At 38.6% G+C, this 22560-nt stretch overlaps 1 protein-coding gene and 1 long non-coding RNA gene across 2 annotated transcripts in view; both read right to left on the reverse strand.

Annotated features, from left to right (window-relative positions):
• PARD3B (par-3 family cell polarity regulator beta) overlaps positions 1-22560 on the reverse strand; it is a 382717-nt gene that overhangs the window by 244645 nt on the left and 115512 nt on the right. The window lies entirely within an intron of this gene.
• Positions 3747-22185, reverse strand: LOC108447035. Its single transcript, XR_001862398.1, has 3 exons — positions 22090-22185; positions 9980-9984; positions 3747-3758 (listed from the first exon to the last, which is right to left on the reverse strand). It is a non-coding gene; the product is annotated as an uncharacterized LOC108447035 (long non-coding RNA).

Below are 22560 nucleotides of genomic sequence, written 5' to 3' on the forward strand. Positions count from 1 at the left end.
GAAAGATTCACAGGCCACCAGTGGCTACAGAAGGGCCCTAAATCACCTCAAGTCTGTCTGGTAGGCTCAGAATACAATTCATTGTTAAGACAAGTAAGTTTTTGGGTAGCATAATATTGCCAATACATCATTTTTAGGAAAGATGTGTAACAAAAACCATTCTATCTTCTTTGAAAAAAACTTATTATACAATAACCAACATGAGGAAAATCTCAAAATAGATGAATTTAGAGAATAGGGACTCTAAATAAAGAACAGGAGAAAATACTGAGTGCAGGATACACTTGGGAGTATAAAATGGTCATCAAACACTAGCAATAAACTTGAAGGAAGTAAGTAAGATCTATTAATAGAAGAAATACACATATCTACTCAAATTAGTACTCAGTTTGGTATACTCAAGGGAAAGTATCTTTATCAGAGACTTTCTTTTAATGACAAAGTTAAAAGTGAAAATGTACATCTGAAGTTCCAGTTTCCAGTACTGTATTCCCTGAGGGCCTCAGCTCTTTAAAACAAAGGAAAAGTATCCAAATCAAAGAGCAGAAGGTCATGGAGCAGGGTGGCAGGCTGCAGAGCTCCCTGTCCCTGCTTGGCCAACAGCAAACCTTCTTGCAAGAAGGTTCAGTAAGAGTTCAGATCCCACCAACATAAACAGTGAGATGCAAGGAAACCTGAGGGCGAAAGGGATGCTTAGTTTACAAATGCAGGAAATGTCTCATCTACTGCTCTCACAACAGACAATTTTAATTACCATATTTAAAAATTGAACATTTTTAGCAACACTTTCACGATCACGTGAGCATTTCTGACAGCCAGAATGAGTCTAAAAAGCCACAGCACTATATTTAGCTTTAAAAATCAACACTTTCATAAATATTCCCAAACCAATTAGTCTGTGTTATAAAGTTGTTTACCTTTAGTTAGAACAACAAATGCAATACCTGACATTGCACACAGAAGACCACATAACTCATGGAACACATGCATAAAGGCCCCTTGTTGTTCAGTAATAACATAACCAAGCACAGGTTAAAAGATGATAACCCTGTTTGAACCAAAGCTATACATATCTTGCTGTAATGCCCAGCAGTAACATACACTGCTGTTTTCAAGTTCTGGCCAACTGTACATGACTTTTTAGGCCCAAAAGACTTCTCTGTGACTCACTTGGTCTGCTGGGACAAAATGTAAGTTGTGTGTTCCTGAAATGGCTAAGAAACTATGTCCAACCACAATAACTGCTGCCCTTCATTATGATACTTGTCAGCCTCAGTTTGCAAAAAGAAGAATGCAGCACATCACAAGCTTTCAAAATATTTCAGACTTAAAAATCAGTATCTCTATTCCTCCATTTGGCCTTAAATCCACAATGGGCCTTAACTGAAGATATGGCACTAAAATCTTTTATAAAGAAAACATTTATCTTATCTTTATTACTTTCCATGCACAGAGTCAGGTTATCTCAAGGCCAGGGAACAATCTGGCAAGTGAAAAGCATAACAAGCTTCTGGTTAGCAGAAACCTGTACTGTAACTGTAGCAGTAACACCTCTGTGTAAGAAAAAACTTTTGTAACGGAGGAATTCTGGTTTGGACTGGGACAGAATTAGTTTTCTTCCTAGTACCTGGCACAGTACTGTGTCTTGGATTTAGTATGAGAATAAAGTTGATAAACTACTGATATTTTGGTTGTTGCTAAGTAGTGCTTACCCTAAGTCAAGGACACTTCAGTTCCCTGTGCTCTGCCAGAGAGGGGGTGCACCAGAAGCCATGAGGGACCCCAGCTGGCCAAGGGGATACTCCACAGCCTAGAACACCATGGCCGGTACATAAACTGGGGGGAGCTGGCTGGGAGAGGCCAATCACTACTCAGTGATCAGGCTGAACATCAGTCGGTGTCTGGTGAGCAGTTGTGTTGGGCATCACTTGTGTTTCTTGGGTGTCAGTCACAGTCATTCATGGATTAGCTATGAAGTTGGTGTCAACATCTGCGTTTCATTTGCTTAGCTAATCTTTCATTATCAAGATAATAATAGGCTAACTTCCAATCTTCCAGTCCACACAGCTTTACATAACACCCAAAACCACTTTCAAAAATATATGCAAGAATGGTTTAATAACAATGCCTCAAAAAATTCCAGATTAATTTTTTAATTTGACATAGCTTTGCTTTTTTCTTTCTAAATAAGCATAATAAAATATAATTCACACTGTATTGCTAACATCAATACATCAAGGGTGGAAATCAATGCAAAGGAGGCTAATAAAATGCTGCTAAACTGAAGGAAAAGTATTAATGTTTGTTACTGTGTATTTCTTATTTTTCCAGTGGTCTGCTTGATTTAAATCACTGTGCCATAGAACGTGGGAAGTATTTCTAAACAGCTTACAACACTTCCATTTCACTTACTGATTAAACTACATCATCCTCTCAACTATTCAGAATGAAATTAATTTGAAATGGATAATTGATGCAATTGTGCAGTATCTACAAATGCAATTAATCACTTGCTAAAGATGATTTTTAGGCAGTCAACTAATATGAAAATAAGAATCACACAGCTTCTTTCAATCTTGTCAATTGAAATGTATTCAAGTGGACTGGTAAAAGATATTTTTTGACATGAGAATAGCTGTATGTCTTCAGATATTTTTAATAACATCCAAGTGAATTCATGTTTAATTAGCAGAGCATAAAGAAAAGCCATAATATAGTATGGCTTTTAGCAATTACATGACAGTTTCAGGAACCACAACAGCAATATTTTTCCCCTCAACTACCAATGGATTTCTTGAATATTGTAGTGAGTTGTGATCTTGGCATTTAGAAGGTTACTTTAAACCAAGGGCATAAATAGACACTCTCCTGAGAATCAGTCTGGAGTAAGAAATTATTCCCCCGAATTGTTTGTTAACAACTCTCTGCTGAGGGTCACCATTACAGCTGGACTGCACTGGTGCATTCCATACACTCTGGTCAGTGCAAACACTGAACTGCCTGAAATCCCTTTCCCCAGCAGGTCCAAGTGCTCTGGGTGACCACTGACACAGATTAGGAGCTACTGCATCACATGTGTAGTTCAAGGGAAGTACTCAGGAACGTCACACACCCACACACACATTTTCAAAGTTACTGCTTATGCTTTAGCTCAGTGGTCAACAACTTCAGTCAAAATAACACGAGGGCAAATTCAGGACGTGCTGAGCGCACGACACCGGGGAAGGGTACCCACCTCCTGGGTTAAGCGTGGGAGGCAACCTTGTCTACCCTCCTAATTACCATTGGCCCCAAGCCAGCAGACCTTGGAGTCCCAGTCTTCTACATTGGCAAGATATTGTTAATATCAAACACAGCTCCCAGGGAGCACCAGAATCAGCAGTAACCAAAAGGACAGGAGCTTCAGCTCGTCAGGGACACAAGCTACACCAGCCAGGTTCTCTCCTCTGCACTCCCACTGAGCTCTTCTGGACATGTTCAATTTCTGCAGGTAAAACACACCAATGTCAACCTTCAAAATGTCCTCCCTGACCGTTCCTGCTATACCTACTCCCAGTTTGTTTCATCTTAATCATTCAAAAATCTAGCTATGGAGCATTCTCTGCTTGGAAAAAGCAATGCTCTGTTTCTTAAAGTCCTACACAAACAGTAAGTTCTTTATTATTAAGAGCACCAAGGATTACTGTAGGCCTGGGGATCAAATTGTTATATATGATTTTGGCAACAGAACCCCAAGAATCTTCATATGAAAAACTTCTCTATCACTGAGAAAAAAAAAATGCTAGTTATAACAGTACTGGAGAGTTCACATCTTCCTTGGCAGTTGTTTTGCATGGGTGAAGGGAAGGAAGAGGTAAAGCTGGAGTGCCTAAGTACTCAATTTGTGAAGGGCTGAGAGAAAAAGAAAAATGTAAAAAAATACCTCAATTAAAAGTCTCCAGAAGCAGCTTTCCTGCACATAGAACTCTGGACTCAGGCCCAACATTTTTAACAATTTCTAGGCTGAGGTGTGAGCAATGTCTTTTCCAAAACAGCAGAAAGCTGCTTTTAAAAGCATAGATAGTATATTGATAAATATTTGGATTTAGCACCTCTACTGGCCAAGAACCAATTCTTAAAATAAAAGGAAATGTTCCAGTAAGGGTGAAAATACCCCCAAACCAAACAACCCACACACCAACCAAAAAACTACTGGAAACATAAGTAATATTGTATATGTTCACAACTTTTAGGAGCTGTCAATATTGGAATAATTATTTAAAGGATGCAGTTATCTGGCCAGCCATACGATCACTGGCACCTTTATAAAAGAGGATATGTTTATTAGCTCTCTCCCCATTTATCAGGCTGGTTTTAATTGCCTACGAGCTCTCTGCCTGTGCTGCAAGCCAACAAGACACTACAGTGCAATATCAGGAGGACTCTGTGCCTGAGTCAGTAGTATTCGCATCTCAGCAAGATCATTAATTTGAACTAAGCCATGCTTAGAGCACTAAAAATATTTTGGCTGACCTGAGACATGCTATCTGCTAAGACATTAATATTTTTATTTTATTTACCTTGTAGTGTTTTTATGATACTTTCATATTTTAAGGACTATTGCTAAATTTACTTTCCAGAAATACATGGGTGGTCTTTTATTTATAAAGAATATTTAGTAGTGGTATCAACAGTGCAAGGCACCAAAGAAGCAGGTGTTTCCAAGCTAAAATTTGTGATTTTATTCTGTATCATCCATTTGGAGACAAAAACGTGTTTAAAAAAGGTGCACAAACTTTGGACATTTGAGTTACTATATAAATTATTTGTAAGCAATTATTCCCATGGCAACAAGCATCATTTAAAAGCACACTATCATTAGCTCCACAAATGCACGCTAATCCCTCCTCCTGGTTGGAAACTGCCACTGGGCAATTAATATTGCAAAAACAGGAAAGAAATTAATGTTTCTAACAAGAAAATCTACCAAATTTTCTCAGACCAAGAGAATACCAGCATGACCTTTTCTGGCTTGCCTCACTGTTTGAAGCCTCCCAAGATCTTTAATTGAAAAAATATTTTACAAGATTTGCAAACTACAAAGCTGTATTTTGACTAATTTCTTATTTGTTTAGAGAGAAACTACTTGTATTCCTTTTTTAAGGTAAAGAAAAAAAAATCTCTAAACCCACTATGCATTCCATCAGGAGAACTTCTTCATAAAAGTAGTACTTAAAAGATGTCTAAATCTTATCTAGACAGTATTATGTATGATCTCTACTTCCTTTCCTACATCCCTACTTCTCCCACAAATAAAATTTGGATTTTATTCCTGCCACATAAAGCTACTAATTCTGAACACTTAAAAAAAAAAAAATCCCACAAACCTCATGCACAATTAAGAAAGCTTTTTCTAAAAAATGTGTAGTATCTAAGAGCTCAATGTACAAGTGATACTTTAGCCTTGCATCTCTATTCTTTGAATAAATTTATTGACTTCACCTGGTTTTTTCATCAAAATGAAAATTACACATATCTTCACCACTACCAATGACAGTGGGAGTGAACAATGCGGGTTTCCAAAATTTAAAAATCATATCCATTTTCAAAGTTTAAAAGGGTCATCATTAAAGATTGCAGTTGATATTTTGCTGTTAATTCTCTTTACGAATGGCACATATAAGGAGATGCCTTAAACATGCTGGGTTGGTCAAAAGGAATCCGTAGATCCACTGATTCTGTAACAGCAAGGATAACCAAACTATTACCATCAGCCTACCAAGCATCGCTCACAGCCTGCGAGAGCCAATGTTAAGCTTTGCCTTGGATCAGAAACTTCTACTCATTGCTTTGGAACAGTAACACCAGTAAGATGCTGTAATGGTATAAAAATGCTTTTTCTCTTACTTCAGCAGTCGCTGTTGCAGCTACATTTAAGCCAAGAAGGCAGTCACCTCAGTGAGAACACCAGAGGAAACTATGAGAAAGACTGTCCCCATCTTCTCAGACATGCCTTTTTGTAACACCCCATTCATAGGGGGCAGCCTGACATAGTCCCTGTACCAGTAATCACTGGGTCACACATCCAAAGACCACTACAATCCAGTCCACCTGACCACCTTTCCCCCCAAAAGACAGAGCTGTGCCATGGAATGCAAGGCCTGGCTGGGGCACCGCTCTGCTCCTGCTGATCTGCATTTGCCCTGTCTATTACATATTATTATTACAGTGTATTATGGTAAGTTTTCCTCAGTGTGCAATGTATATTAGTAATTGCTAGTTATGTTACTACCATTCCTCATATGGGATTATCATAGTGGAGCAACAGCACTGATTAATCAATTAGCATGGATTCATTAGAGATGAACGATAGAGCAATGTAATTGTGTTTACTGAACAATGGATGACAGTGTGCTTAAAGCCCAGGATTTCTAATAATGATATATACATAACATTATGAATATTTAGAGCACCCTCACTGCAAAGCTAGAGAGACAACAATCAGGATGTGATTCTGTGTGCAAGTAATGCTGGAGCCTGGAGAATGCATAGATGGGAGAGCCACAGGACAGATGGCACAGTTAGATGACTTTTTTTAGCTTTGACTAAATCTTTGTAGAACAGCTACAGCATTTCCTATACTCCAGAATGCACAGGCACGTCTGCACAATACAGTGGCCAACAGTACAAACAGTCAAACCCCCAGGTGTCTCAGAACCATTAACAATGCCATGTTAACTGTTAGAACATGAAAAAACTGACTGATGCCACTCTATGACATAAACAGAAGCATACAAGGGTAACTGAGAACTTTTTCTCCAGAGGTTTCTCTGAGGTTTACATCCCTTATTGTTTGTCCTTGTCAATGGCTGAACACTAAGCTTACAACAGCCATTAAAGAACATGAACACCAAACTCCCAGACACATCTCTCAGTATATGATTAGTGCCCTTTAGGTCCTAATGCAATAGCCACAGACCCTTCTTCTGTCTAATAGTGGTATACAGACTAGCCAGTAATTCAAATGGACAATAATTAATTTCTTGAAAATACGGTGCAAAGAAGAGATCTTGAAATATAGCTTCTGCTGCACTCTGCCTGAAAGGAAAAACACTAAAAAGGAATGTAAAATGTTACAGTGGAAATACTTTGCTACAAAGTTAGGGTAGAAAACATGTTCTCTACTATACTCCAGGAAATCAGAAATCCTCACGGAGTCCAGTACCAGGGTCCCATGTGAGAGACCCAATTTAGAGCATGCCAAGGACCTGAACACTGATCCACTCATCCAGTATTTTCCCAAGATGCTTCCACAATGTCCCAGGGAACCACAGTCTGTGATTAGCGTAGAGCTTCCTCAGCTTGGAAAGCAGCCCTTGAATACAAGGTACTAGGAATTATATTGCCTGTTTAGATCAAAGGCACTTTCATTCCTGCAGGGAGTTAAGTATTCCTCCTTTACTTTGTGGGCTGCAAATTTATTTACTTTTCGAAAGATTCACACAATGAGTTTATTTAAAACTTACCAATTTCCTCCAGTCTAAGCGACTTACTGAATCAGTGACTAACAGTATGAGTATTGTCCTGCAGACATCTTTATATTTAACCATTTGTTCCATATGTTTAGAGATGTTAAAGTCTCAAAAGAAACTTTTTACATTTACATGTACATATATAAAAATACATTTGTGTGTGTGTGTATGTGAATGATAAAGTTGCAGATGAAGTTCTTCCATAAATCTTATCTGGTCACAAGGATAGTATGGAGGTCTTCCAACATATCTCAATACAGGAAGGAATTCTCTTTAAAAGATCCTCTCCTTGGCTCTGGGCATTCTACAGACCAAACTGCCCATCTTCATTCTCAACAAAACCTCCTCAGCACTGTGGCAAGGAAAATACATGATGGCCTAAGAAAAATACAACACAAATTAGTCTTGCCAGGCCTCTCTTTGACAGGCAAGCCCTATACTAGACGTACTCCTAATTTCTCTGTAGGCACACTTTAAACCAAATTCTAAAAAAGAATTTGTCAGAGAAAAAACAAGCCATCTATTCTGAAGATTTTTGTAAGGGACCATGAGAACATCTTAACCTACAGAGCACCAAGAAAGTAAATAAGAGTTAAAATGTTGTCTGAATCTCTTCAAAGAATTGAGTTGCCTGCATCCAAATGGGAGAAAACATGCTGTCCTACATAAACCCCTTGATCTCAATCCCAATTCTCAATGGAAATTAAGGCAACTGTGCAGCATTTTAATTCTGCTGAACTGTATACAAACCCTTGTTTTAGGATCTGAAAGCACAGGCACAGTGTTATCCTGAATTTATGAGTGAATATTATTAATAAACCTGAATTGACTCCTGTGAGCCAAGACATTACTATCACTGGCTTATCTTAAACCTAGCAGGCAATTTAGACTTGAGACAGATCACCTGAGAGTATATTGTTATTTCCAATAAATCCTTATGAAGCATAATGGTATTTTCAACATCTCCTAGGGTTTTTAAAAGTCATCATAAAATAACCTTTCATAAAATGATCTGGTTCCATGTTAATTACTAACTACATCTTGAAATAACAGCACTGGTTAGTAAATAACTTGACAGCACTAAAAATTGCAGTGTAAGAAGACAGGATTTATCACACAATTGAAAGGAAGCTGGGTGAACAAAATATCTTAAGCAGAGATATAACAGCATATTTGCTGGGAATAAAATAGAACAGCAATTATAAGACCTTATAGATGAATTAAGCTCAGGACATTTTAATGAGCACAGTTGTACCTACTGATCAGATTATGATGGGGACTCTCACAACCACTTTTTCTTTTTTTTTTTAAATTATTTGAAGAGAACAAGCAAACAAAATCCCATGGGTAACTTCAATTTCACACTAAAAAGTTATTATCACCAGAAACAGCTTTTTTAAGGTTACAGGTGGACTTAATTGCACTATAGTTGTTGACTAATAGCAGCATCCCTAATTGCAAGAACAAAGGTCAGAGAACACATTGCTGTTGCTTACGTGAGCACAACAGGTGACATGGACAAATGAGTAACTCTCCAAAAGACAGAAAGCAGCAGGAGTTACCAGCTGTCCTATTTTTTGCATGTGCTTCTGGATAAACGTACTGTTTCAATTCAGTGCCTGTTTCTTTGCTTTGGAGAAAAATACAGGGAAGGTGTACCAAGAGAAGTGTTGGTAATAAAAAGGCCTTCCAGCAAAATTCCCAACTTTTGTTTATTCCTATTTTAAAATAAACATCATCAATTGTATCAATTATTTCCTAGAAACAAAATTTCACAGAGACATATTTAGTATGTAAGTGTTTGCCACAAAGTGGAGGGAAATAGCTAACCTGTGTCCTTGCATGCCTTTGTGGGGCATTTCCTAACCTCTCCACACAAGATGCTCAAGATGGTATCAGAAACACAAAAAGCTACACTCTGAGACAAAAAAGTTCCCTTGTTCCCAGTTCCTCAGAACTTGGAAACCAAAAGTATGGCACTGAAGAGCAGAATAAATCTAGTCTGGCTACCTGAGAGGGCCAAGGTCAATCGAGACAAAGTGAGGAATGTGACAGATGCACGAGTGACAAGGTTCAGTCACCTCAGTTCTTCATGAGGCTTCTCAACTAAGACATGTGAAGCCAGATTGATCTAAACACGAGTATCTCCTTAACTTACAGTTCCCTTAATTTTAAGAAACTTGTGTTGACAGAAAATCTGAGTGGCCTGAAAAGTTAACAAAGTTTTTATATATGTGAATTATTTAAGCTTTAACACTTCAGTACAATATGCTTGGATACAAAGCACAGTACAGTTTTATTTAGCAGTGAAATGTTTAAAATACTATTACTTATGAAGAAATTCAATGTTAATTATCCAGGTCAGATGGTAATTAAAAATACTTCACAACCAGAAATGCTGAGAGACTGGCAGCATGCTGGGGGTAAGGGTGTGGGTTGTGGTTTATAGATTTTTTTATTTGTCTCACTCCTACTACCTATGTCAAGTTCATCAAAATTTACTATTTAGAAAAACAAATTTAAAGGCATTTTGTACAGTGGAGTTTCTTCTGCTATCACATAGAAAAGCAAAGCTTTTTTTCTGAAGATTTTGTAATTGCATTGTAATAACCCAAAGCGCTGTAAGCTACAAGAGTTTGCTTGCATTTTTCTTATATTGAGCACTACTCATCTGCATATTTAACGGCTCCACATCACTGCAATGCATTCTGGGTACTCACAAGTAAAGACATTACCTTTTCTTCTAGAAAGAAAAGGTAGAAAGAAATAGCTTCAATGAGTTACTTTGTGAAGGAAAGAACAAGGTAGACTTCCTAAAGAAAAGCCTCTCATTCAGAGATGAACTTTACCAAATTCAAAAGCAACCGAAGGAAGCATTCACTGCTTTCTTCTGAAAATGAGCTTAATAGTCCAGGAGCTGATACATCCTGCAGGCAAGTGCAATACATCTTAGACAAAAGTTGCCCCCAGTAGAAAAGAAGATCATGGAGGGAATGGCATTTTTTCAAGTGTCTGTGCATAATCTCATGCAGGGCTTTAAATTTCAACCAAAAAAAAAAAGCACTGTGAATTAGGTTTAATATTTTAATAGGAACTACTGGATACATGAAACAAAACACTGAAATAACAGGGTAATACTGACCTGTGTTGCTAAACTGATGCACTGCTGCATTTTAAGCTACTCAAAGCTTCTGCAATTTACATTCACTCCTGTACAATGGTAATGAAGTGATCAAGCCTAGAGATCACAAATACAGGGGCCTGGGGAGCTGAACTCCAGCTCAGAAACTAGTCTGAACAGTTTCCTCAAGCATGAACTGCCTACAGCACAGTGTCGTGAGCACAGAAGGAGGCCAGGTTCTAAGAGGATAGAGATAAGGCTTTCTGTTTGCTTTCTGTATCCTCTCCCAGCAAATAACCCTTTTCTGTTTAAATGGTTATAAATTTCAGTAGAGACAAGTCAGTGAACATTCATTGGAACTTAAAACAGGAACCCAACCAGAACACTTTTGGTATAATTATACTTGATCTGGACTAAAAATTAGTTTGTTTCCTTTGTGCAAGTATCCCCATGGCTGTATCCAACATCTACAGGAACCATCAAGTCTGGAAAACACAAATGTAAGGTTTGAGGGAGCTGAGTGCAAACTGAAATAAAGTTTGAACAGTTTGCTTTTGTTTGTTTTTTTTCCTTAAGCCTGAACTGTCTTACATACTGGTAACAATCAAACAGGAACGGTTTAGCATATGAAAGCAAATATTATTTCTGTTGTTATGGCTATTTGGACATCTGATAGCCTCAGGCAACCCAAAGGGGCCCCAACAACAACAGCTCAACTTAAAAGTCAAAGGGCAGATACCTTTGAAGTGAGAGATGACACAGAAACAGCAGTAGACCTTGAAGTTTGGTCTGACAGAAACAGAACACTTCAGAGTAAATCCTGTTCCTCCTCACAATTCTCTTGAAGGCAAAATAGACACATTTGATCACCAATGATGCTGAATGCCAGAAAACCTCACAGCAAAATGCTCTTCTGACAAATCCCATGGCAACAGGAAAGGCTACCAACATTTCAAAGGGGTTTGGCAAACAGCACTGCGGAATGATTCTTGAAATTTTTAATATCTTGTGACCTAGCTAACTTTTATTATCTGGTAAACATGAGTGACAGAGAACCTCTGTCAAAGAAAACATTAGCTGTGGTCTTGTAAGAGGATCCTTTGATTCTTTAGCATCCAGGCTGAACAGCCGCAGAAGTTTTTAGATAAAGAGTGGGTGAAGACTACTGCTCATGAGCCTCATGACTTCAAACTAGTGGAAAAGACAAGACTGGATTTCCAGTTCTGCACCTGGATTGATTTTTAGAGCCCTACAACACAGTTCAGGACACAGATAAGATACAGCTTGAAAAATAAATGCTGGGTTCTAAGAGCCAGTAGTTTCAAAGTGGAAGCCCACAGCTGTGTCTCCCAGATCTTTACCTGTATCCTGCACTGGTGATGATACTGAATGGCAACCACCTTTCTACTGGGAAAGGGGAATACAAGCCACTGTTGCATAGGTGAGAACTGTGGTGTTGGGAAAGGACCTCACCCCGCCACTGTGGAGAAATCATGCTTGTGCAATTGCTGCTTCTCACCAGTAAGGACAGGTGCATTAATGTGGATAAAAGGCTTCTACAGGGATGTAAAAGCTGTTACACATTACATGATTTCAAAGCAGGTCTAGGGACAAAGACTTGTCATTCCCTTTTAAATCAAAGATTAATGGTAACTGTGCACCCAAGAATTGTAACAGTAAGAGCACTGGCATTTTTTATTTTATTGCAGCAGACAATGACTTCAACTTGTGGTCAACAGACCTCTAAATTCCTTGACTACTTTTAGAAAGTCATAAAAAGAAACTGTGAAGATCTAGCATAAGATACGCCTTCACTGGAAAATTTTTGGGAGTCAACAAACCAAAAAGAATGAAGTTATATACACCATACTTCAAATTATAAATTGGTTGGCATTTCTGACACTGACAAAGACATTTACTTTTTTGGGTGGGTTTTTTTAGTGAAAGGACAGAAAATTCGTGGCTTTTGTGTTTCAGAGATAAAACTGAAATGTACCAAAGATTACTGCTGGTTTTCCTCCTGGATTCACTTCTGATTTATTTATAGGAGGGCTTTCTACCTTTACCTGCAAATGTCAAAACTGAGCTAGTGACTTTTATATAGTTTCTTGGTTTAATAACTATGGTAGATACAGCACCCATTCTGCCTCTGCCCCTCTCCGAAAATAAACAAAACCTAATCACGTCTAAAAACTAGTTTATATCTCACTGTTCATAGCAAAAAGAAAGAGTTGGGCACAGATAACCTAATTTTCACCTGTTTCTGCTTACTGCATATACACTAACTCAATTTAGATTGATCTGCTAATGTTTGCAGACTTACTACAGCGGCACAAGGCTACTAAATCCATTCAGCTTATTTTTAAAAAAGACAAACCAAGATGAAATGTTGTTCATACTCCTTTTTAATTTTATTTTAGCTCTTTGTTTATCTCTTCACTTCAAAGCACTTCCAATATGAGGCACAGTTTCAGTGTGACAACTTTGTAAAATTAAAATAGAAAAAATGTGCCAGCATCAATCTGCTTTACATTGGAAAGCACAACAGCCTTGAGACAGAAATGACGACTTGTGAGAGTAAGCTATAATGAACCCAGAAGTGCTATCTCCAGTAGGAAAAATATATTAGACTGGGGGATGAACACTCCTGAAACAATTTGTCTTCCTCAATAGGAGTCTCCTGTTCCCCAGTTGCAGCGTACAGCCAGGTCTGACCCCAAAAGCAAGGGAAAATTATCAATATGAATCCCCACAATTCTGTTGGCTAGCACTTCTTATTTGACTTGGAGCTACTTAAAGTCCAAATTAAAAAAAACCTACAGCCCAGAATAAAGCTGAGTCTGCAAGGGACATCCCCCCAGCTGTGGCCCATCACTGGCTGGGTAGGAAGGCCGGAAACCACCCTGGCAGTGGGAACCCCACAGGGCAATCCCACCAATCCACGGGCAGGCGATCCAGCCAGGCCAGAGGCCCGGAAGGTGGGAGCCAAGGCTGGGCAGCAGCTGCACAGAGTTGAGGCTGAGCCAGCCTGTCTGCACTAACCCTGAGCCTCTGCAGGAGCCCAGCACACAGGAGGACACCAAATCTGCCAGCTCCATCCCCAGCTCCCCAGTTCAATAAAGCCCAAAGTCACGGCAGGACAAACACGTTAGTAAATGTGTTCCTAGTTAAGAGGAAGGCTACAGAGGGTCAAGGGGCTGATCCCAACAGTACCAATCAAGATCTGTGGCAGGTGCACCCAGGTAGCCAGGCCCTTCTCAAATTTCAGTGTTGCTGGAAAATAAAAGTTTTACTCTCCAGTGAGCTGTATTGTCAGACTCCTTGCACAGACATCCTTTCATTACCTGTGAACTGCAATATATTGATCTAGTTCCTATTCTTTTCACAACAATGTACCTCAGGCACAAATTCAATTCTCTCAAAATACATTCTTGGCAAAGGGCATCACATGAATATATATGCTGCATATGCATGTACAGCATTAGTGGGTAGCATTACTTTATATTGCCTTCCCAAAGACATGCCTTCATGCTAAAAGAAGCTTCCAGTAGGCTCTCCAAACAGGCAAAGAGATTTTTCTGTCTTCTGCTTGAAAATTACTTTTTTTTCCTTAAAGAGCTGGTGAAAGCTATGAACTTGCTTTCCAATTTTAATGTGTACCTTTTAACTTAATACATGTTCATGAAAATCTTAGATTATTTTAACTACTTAAAAAGAAAAATAAACCTGTTATAAACTGCATATATCACACCAAGGAGTATTTTCTCACTTGGTTTTTGCTGTACAGACTAAAGAGAGCTGCCAACCAGCTCAAATGTGCATGTTTGGTTGCTACAGAACAAAATACTAGCATCAATGGAAGAGAAAGCTAGACCTGAAGTAACCTTACTTATTAAACAAATAATAAAGAAGTATTTACGAAGTCAACATCATATTCATATGAATAGAGAATGATAAGTAATAAATTTTAAATGTTGGATGATTTCAAGAGAATTTAAATCACTATAAACCTAGAATCTGCGTGTTATTCCTCAACTTAATATGGAACCAACACATCAGATGCTAAAAGTCTGATTACTATAAAAGTAATTTTAACAGAACTAACATCAATAATTTGATGTTTTAGACACTTGTGTAGTATTATAAATGCATATAATTGGCAGCAGATTAATTTCCCAAAAGTCTTATAATTTTTGGCATACTGCCAACATAATTTTAAAAAATATCATTGTATTTATGAGTGCATGCATCTGGTTCTAATGAAATAACTTTACGTGGTAATATCAGTGTTTGTGTAACTGATGACATTAACACAATAAAGTTATCAACACACCTCTCAAAACAGCCTTTTGAAAGTGACAACTACACACATAGTAGTCAATGAAAGGTAAAAAGGCAGAAAATCACAGCTGGGCATTAAGCAATCATCAGGTTCAGTGTTTTGTAAACTCAAGGATTGCTTTGTTATCATTAACACGGTAATCCCTAATCCAGCGGTATTTCTTCTGTTGACAGTTTCTTGCTGTGTTCTGAAGTGCTTCAAAGAGAAAAAGCATACACCATAAATTCTCTTTTGTGTACTAACTAGACTATCAATTTGACCATATGACAGCACCCATCTCGTACCATCCTGTTACCAATGTATGGACTTGCCTATGAACAGCAATCCAATTTCCCTTCTCTTCTGATGATAGGATGGAGCATTTTCCCAGGCTTACCAAGCCAAAGACAGACAGAGTGGTCTGAAGACTGAAGTGGAACTGACTTCTTTTACCCCAAGTTAATTCTGCTATTTAGAAATTTACAGTACAATTAGTAAATAATAAAAATATTGTGTAAAAACTTCTCTAGCCCATTCTGTCTCTAATCCCCTGAACCTCCTTGGAAGGAACATGAGGACTTACAATTAAGAATTTTGCATTTTTTCCACAAGGAGCAAAACATCCCAATTCTAGGTGTTCTTACTACTATACAGCAGACCACCTCAGTCACCAATATTTTCCAGGTACCTTTTGTAGAATATCTTCCCTCAAATATACAACATTACTGAATTCACTCTCAAAAATTCCAAAACATCCAAGGTGGCTCATACTTTGCACGAAGGAAATAAGGATACATTCATACATCAGCCACACTGATGTCACAGCTGGTCTTTGTGCCACAGAATTTTCACCAATACCATTAACTAAAAAACCCCAAAGCTTTGCAGAAGCACACAGCAATATGTGATACCTAGGCAACTATGGCAAATGCTAAAAAGATCTGAGGAAAATGTTGCTATATTCTTTTACACCAAATATACAGTTAAGACTATGTTCTTTGGCTGAAAAGAATACCATGACAGAAACTTCTGAGCAACAAACACATTTGTCAGTAAGAACTGTGGTATTTCACAGCCTTGACTGATTTATTTATTTTGAAGATGAAACATCTGTGTTTTGGCTACATCTTTTAAAATCAAATTGAAGGGGATAGCATTCTACCTGCTGATAAAGAGATTTTTTTTTAGTGACTTAAAATCCATTTAATCTGGTTTTGCTCCCCAGCCTCTCCTCATTTTATCATGCTTACAATTTCTCATAGAAGTGTTTTACAGAATTCCCCTTGGAATATGCCTCTTCTGCATATTCTGAAAGAGAATTCATTTGGGCTTTTATGGAAAGTGTAAAAAGATGAGACAACAAACACTAACTGGCCCTTGCTCAGTAGTGCTGCTTGCAGAACTATCTTTACTCCAAAACAATGTACTTCTGTTTGATTCTCATTCTGTTGTTTGAAGGACAGAAAAATGTATGCAGATCATAAAAGAAAGGGAGGGGTGGGGGCGGAAGTGAACGCCACATCTGAGGAACCTTCACATATTCTTTGACTGGCATGACGCCAGGTGAAAAGAAGGGGGTTCCTTTTGTTTCTGTAAAGCTGACAGATGTACTATGAACTTGATTGTACTTGGTAATTCCAAAAAGCAGAGGAAAGAAAAAGGAGGCAGCCAATTTATCTCCACAGGTGTTAAACGTGTAATCATCTCAGATGCACCCTATCAGATCAATGGAGCAAGCATGCTACAAGAAACAGCAGCTCTTTCCTTCTGGGTCCAAGTTCATGTCACTCTAAGACAGCTGCTAAATAGACAACAGCAAAAATACCAACACAGTAATTCTAACTTTAAGATACCATGATATGCTCTCAAAGATACCACAAGATGCTTCAGTGCAGTCACATTACATGGTACGGTTCAAATACATGGAAGAGGGTATTATAGCATCCCTCGGGACTGACACAAAAAGGAAGCTTTTTACTTGAATCTTAGAGGGGAGCTTGAGGATCCATACTGAAACCTATATTAAATCAGGGTTTAAATCAAGATGAATTAAAGGCAAAACTTACTGTTTCTAGTACTTCAAAGCACACAATTAATTAAGAAAAAAAAAAAAGCACAAGCCACTACTCTGTTGAGAAAAAACCCCCCACCAAAAATCTTACAGGAACAACTGTTCCTATAAGGTCTCTCTGGGGGGCATTTTTTTCCCCTTACAATACTGCTTGGAATGTGTAACACTTTGAACTGGCAAATACAGTTCTTAGGATCTGAAATATGTCATAAGAACAACTGTGCCCAGTGAGACCACAGGTATGTCCATCTTTGAATACCAGGATGCCTCACAAACTGCTGATTGTTGTCCCTTATAGTACAGAGAGATAGTGACAACAATTTGCTCTTGCATCAACACAGTTATTCTACAGCCTAATCACTTCCTTTTAACTGAAGATTTGCATATTTACTATATTGTTTATTTCTTAATTTTATTTATTTAAAGTTATTTCAGGGAAGTTATACTGCTGATGTTACAACAAAAGGTCACATTAGAGGCCAGAAGCAATCATTGCAATTACTGACAAAAATCAAAGGTGGGATGTTCGTTCAAAATCCTGAAGCTCTCTGACACACCCTTACTATTTTAGTCTATATTCACACTGATCTTAGTTTATTAGTCCTAACTCCAACATGTCAGAACACCTGTGACAGCAAAAGCACACAGTTTACAGAAGCACTAAAGTATTCCTCCTCTCATTCCAGTTGTCAATGTCAGAAATTGTTTCATAGGCATGGAGTAAAATCAGGACCTGCTGTCATTAAAAAAAAAATCTAACAGAATGTGCAAGTTTCAAAGAGACCTATAGTATTATTATTACAACTCAAAAACCTGTAAATCCAGATTAGCTGAGACACCAGCTACATAGAAGAATAAATCTCCAGATTAAAGTGTCTCCAACAAGTTGGGTAATTTACTGGTGAAAAGGCCACACCTAACAAAATAAAATTTAAAAAAAATCCCCTCTCCTCTAATTTACTGGTGAAAAGGCCTCACCTAAACAAAATAAAATTTAAAAAAAATCCCCTCTCCTTGGAGTGTGAATAACTGTCAATCCTGTAAAAGAAACAAAGCCACACATCTGACTTTTGGAGAAACACAAATATTAACCAGAGTAGAACGTCTTACGACAGTGCGCTGCAAGATAACATATTACAAAATCCAAAACTTGCGTCTAGGTAAGTGTCAAAGATCTCTGCCATTATTCCTAGTTGTCCATTCAATTGCTACATTTACGGAAAAAGTTACTTACTAGCAGGCATTTCAGTAGGACCCTGACTGAGAACCTATTTTATTTTAGCTAAATGTTTCCAGAGCTTGACAGTAAATGATATGCATGAGCCATGTTGACTGTCATCTTCCACTTTTGACTGTCAGACATAGAAGTAACTTGCTAATGTTTCATTCCAATTTCAGCACCATGAGCCTGTTGCATAAGCTGCCTGCTAAAAGCTGTTCCAGATGGAATGACAGTATTTTGTAGGACCCCAAAGATGTGGCTATAGAGATGAGTATGTGTCAACAGCATTGACAGCATGACCTTTTTTCCCTTTTTTTGTCAACAATTCTTATTTCCACCCTTTAATTTTTCCACATTCCCTGTAAGACAGGCCACATAGGAAAACAAATAGTTTTAGTCTCTCAGCCATCTTGGATCACCTACAAGCTCATCTACCTGACTACACAAAGCAGAGGATAAAGGAGAAAGGTGTATAAACAATAAAGTATTTTCAAAATTACAGCCAAGGCCCAAAATTCATTTTAAAGAGGAAACAAAACCCAAACCCCTACTAATATAAGAATGATGAAGGGCTTTGATGGTTTTCATTAGAGATACTTTCTTTCATGAATAGTCAGTGGAATGCCAGTACTCCTCGCATTGGAAACAACCTGTTAACAACAAATAACTTCTTCTGATTACAGCATTTTTACTGATAATTTATATACTATATCAACATCACAGAACATTCGTTATTAGCTCTTATTACAATAAATCACAAAAAGTCTACTGATCCTGCTCAAATAAAAATATGTAAATTACACCCACTGCTCATTTCAAACAATGCAGGTAAAACAATATAATTTTTCTGACACACAGGCTGTGCAAGGAATACAATTCTCCACACACACACACATACTGCTTTGCACCCTCAAAAGAGGAAATTACCACAGGGCACTTCTGTCCATTTTCAGATGAACAATTTAGTATTCTGACAAACATTTAATTTACATTTTTTAGTTTTTCCTTTACAATATAAAATAATTTCTTTTTGATGCAGAATGCCACAGCACACAGTATAAGAAGGGGAAAAAAAAAAAGGCAGTTCAGGGCTGAAAGGCAGCAGAAAGAATTGAGAAGGAATGGCTTTTGTTATTTTGACAGCACTCAGCACGCTGCATAGTTGGATTTATAGTATGTTCTGTAAGGGCAGCAGTTTTCATGGTGTAAGAGTGCCACACAGCTCTGGTTCCTGCAGTGCTCACACCAACAACTTCAAAACTAACTCACTGCAGATGTCCCTATGATCATCTAATCAGACATCAAAAGCAATATACTGACAAGCTCCTGTGCTGATTAGAAGTGTTCTATATATGTTTCACAGCATAAACAGACACACAGTAGTTGCTTTATAAATGGATTCACCCACATCAGAATTCCCTTTTAAAAAATTCCAACTGTTTGGAACTCCCCAGCTGAATGACAGAAAATCCTTTTAAATCTCCCCAGATCTTCCGTTCAGTTCCACATTGCAGTATTTCAAGAGCCAGAGTTAAATTATTAATAGGAAAACTTTTACCAGGAAAAAGTAAATGCCTTCCAGAATTTAAAACCCTTGCTATTCTGAATGACAGCCTGAGACCACACCACATCAGGGAAGCAGCCTTGCCTTTACCCTCAAACACACATGGTAATATCTAAGATGTATTTCCAAATCAACTTTGATGTCCGATTATTTTACATCAACAAGTGTGGATTTAAAGCATTACAAGTGCACCAGCACTGCTAGCTCCTGAAAGAATACTGTTTCTCCCAATATCTGGTTTCCTTCTCAGAGTGCACCTCCTGCAGCACTTAAAGAGGGCCTATAAGAAAGATGGGGACAGACTTTAGTAGAGCCTGGTGTGATAGGACAAGGGGTAATGGTTTTAAACTAAAAGAGGGTAGATTTAGACTAGATATAAGGAAGAAGTTTTTTACAAAGTAGGTGATGAAACGCTGGGACAGGCTACCCCGAGAGATGGCAGATGCCCTGTCCCTGGAAACATCCAAGGTCAGGCTGGATGGGGCTCTGAGCAACCTGATCTAGTGGAAGACATTCATGCTTATGGTAGGAGGGATGAAACCAGATGACCTTAAAGGATCCGTTCCAATCCAAACTGTTGTATGATTCTATCACATAACTACGGGAGAATTTCATATTGAAATTCGAACACATACAAAAGGACCAGAAAGTAAAACTATCCAACCTAGTCCAGTAAACATACTGGACAAAAGTTCTATCTTCTAAAATCAGACAGACAATACAACCCTCATGGCAGTGCAGTCTCTTAGCTCAAGTCTTAGCAGAAATCTGCTGAATCAAGTTATAAACTCTACGGAATTATTCCACCACTGTGCCAAAAAAGACCTTTTCTGCCCTGCCCTACTTTTATGTAGCATGATTAGATGAACTAACATTTCTGGGGTTTTTTTTATACTAAAATACTCACGCATTTTGTAAGTTCTACTGATTATCTCATAGCTGAATTTGTAGCATATCTTTACATTTACATATGAATATAATATCATATAGAAAGGAACAAATCATGAAGCTGTATCCTTACACATGTGGACATTATGCTAATTCGCAGACTCTTAATCAGGAAGGCTAATACACCACAAGCACAATTAGCAGCCAGAAGAACCAGAGGGGGTTTTGACCCTTTTTAACAAGAGCTTGAAACATAAAAATGTTCTAATTATATAGTAACCTTATTCAAAATTGCAAATTACATGTCCACAATGCATAAAAGACAGTCAATTTCAAGTCATATCTAGGCAAAAATTGAAACTGTGTTGAGCCACTGGAGGAGCTCTTCAATTGATCCAGCATCTCATTGTATCTTTAAATATGGATAAATACAATTTAACCAGCCAGTCCTATTGATTAATTCCAAGATAACCTAAGTATTTGTCCAGAAAACATGTAACTACAAAAGAAAGTCACGCAGAAAATAGCATACCATAATAACCAGCAAGAGAGGGTGAAACCTTAGTCCCACCAGAATTAATGCAAAATTCCCATCAATTCAAATAGGATCACAATTCTCTGTCTAAAACTCATGACAAATCAAATCTTATGATAGTAGAGGAAGTCTGTCCCCGGGCAACAAGAGAGACTAGCAGAAGCTACAGCTCCAGAAATGGAAGTTCAGATGTTATAATTATACATTAGCAATTATTACCTGAATGAACCGGACTGAGCAGTAGCAGCAAAACATATTCTGCTCCCTAAAACCAAACCAAAAAAACCCACACAATTTCTGCCTTGCTGCACCTCATCTTTACCATGTTGGGCAGAGGGATCCAGTCAGGAACTTCTGAGCTGGTGAGGAGAATCCAAAACTGCAGCTCCTCTCAGCAAACTGGGGACAAGTGTTGAGCAAGAGTTAAGTGCCCCAAGAATGCTTGTTTCTTCTGAAAGGTTTCAACCATCCCAATCACCCTGCATGGCCTCGCTCCAGAGGAGATCTCCAGCTGAAGACTACATGCCCATTGCTAAAGCCACTTTGTGAAGCCAGGCCAGTCGCAGCCTGAAAGCGGCTGGGCCAGCCCTTGACAATTGCCATAGCAAAGCTATGGGCACAGAACTTCCTAGAGAAGTAGAATCAGAGAATCCTAGAATGGCTTGGGTTGGAAGGGACCATAAAGATTGCCTAGTCTCAATGCCCCTCATATGGGCAGGGACACCTCCCACTAGACCAGGATGCTCAGAGCCCCATCCAACTTGGCCTTGAACACATCCAGGGATGGGCATCCACAGCTTCTCTGGGCAACTGGTGCCAGTGCCTCACCACCCTCACCATAAAGAATTTCTTCCACATATCTAAACTAAATTTCCCCTCATTCAGTTTGCACCCATTATTCCTTGTCCAGTCACTACAGTTCCTGATGAAGAGCCCCTCTCTAGCTTCCCTGCAGGTCCCCTTCAGATACTGGAAAGCCCCTATGAGGTCTCCACACAACTTTCTCCTCTCCAGGTTGAACAGCCCCAGGTTTCTCAGCCTGTCTTCATAGGGGAGGTTCTCTAGACCCCTTACCAACTTCATGGCCCTCCTCTGGACTCACTCCAACAGGTCCATGTCCTTCCTGTACTGGGGACCCCAGAGCTGGATACAGCACTCCAGGTGGGGTCTCACAAGAACAGAGTAGAGAGGCAGAACCCCCTTCCTTGACCAAAAAAAGCCACGCTTTTTTTGCAGCCTAGGGTTCAGGCGGCTTTCTGGGCTGCAAGTGCATGTTGGCTGGCTCATGTAGAGTTTTTCATCAGTCATTACAACTCTCCAGTCCTTT

This window comes from Corvus brachyrhynchos, unplaced genomic scaffold (assembly GCF_000691975.1).
Source record: "Corvus brachyrhynchos isolate BGI_N302 unplaced genomic scaffold, ASM69197v1 scaffold255, whole genome shotgun sequence".
Classification (NCBI taxonomy): Eukaryota; Metazoa; Chordata; class Aves; order Passeriformes; family Corvidae; genus Corvus; species Corvus brachyrhynchos.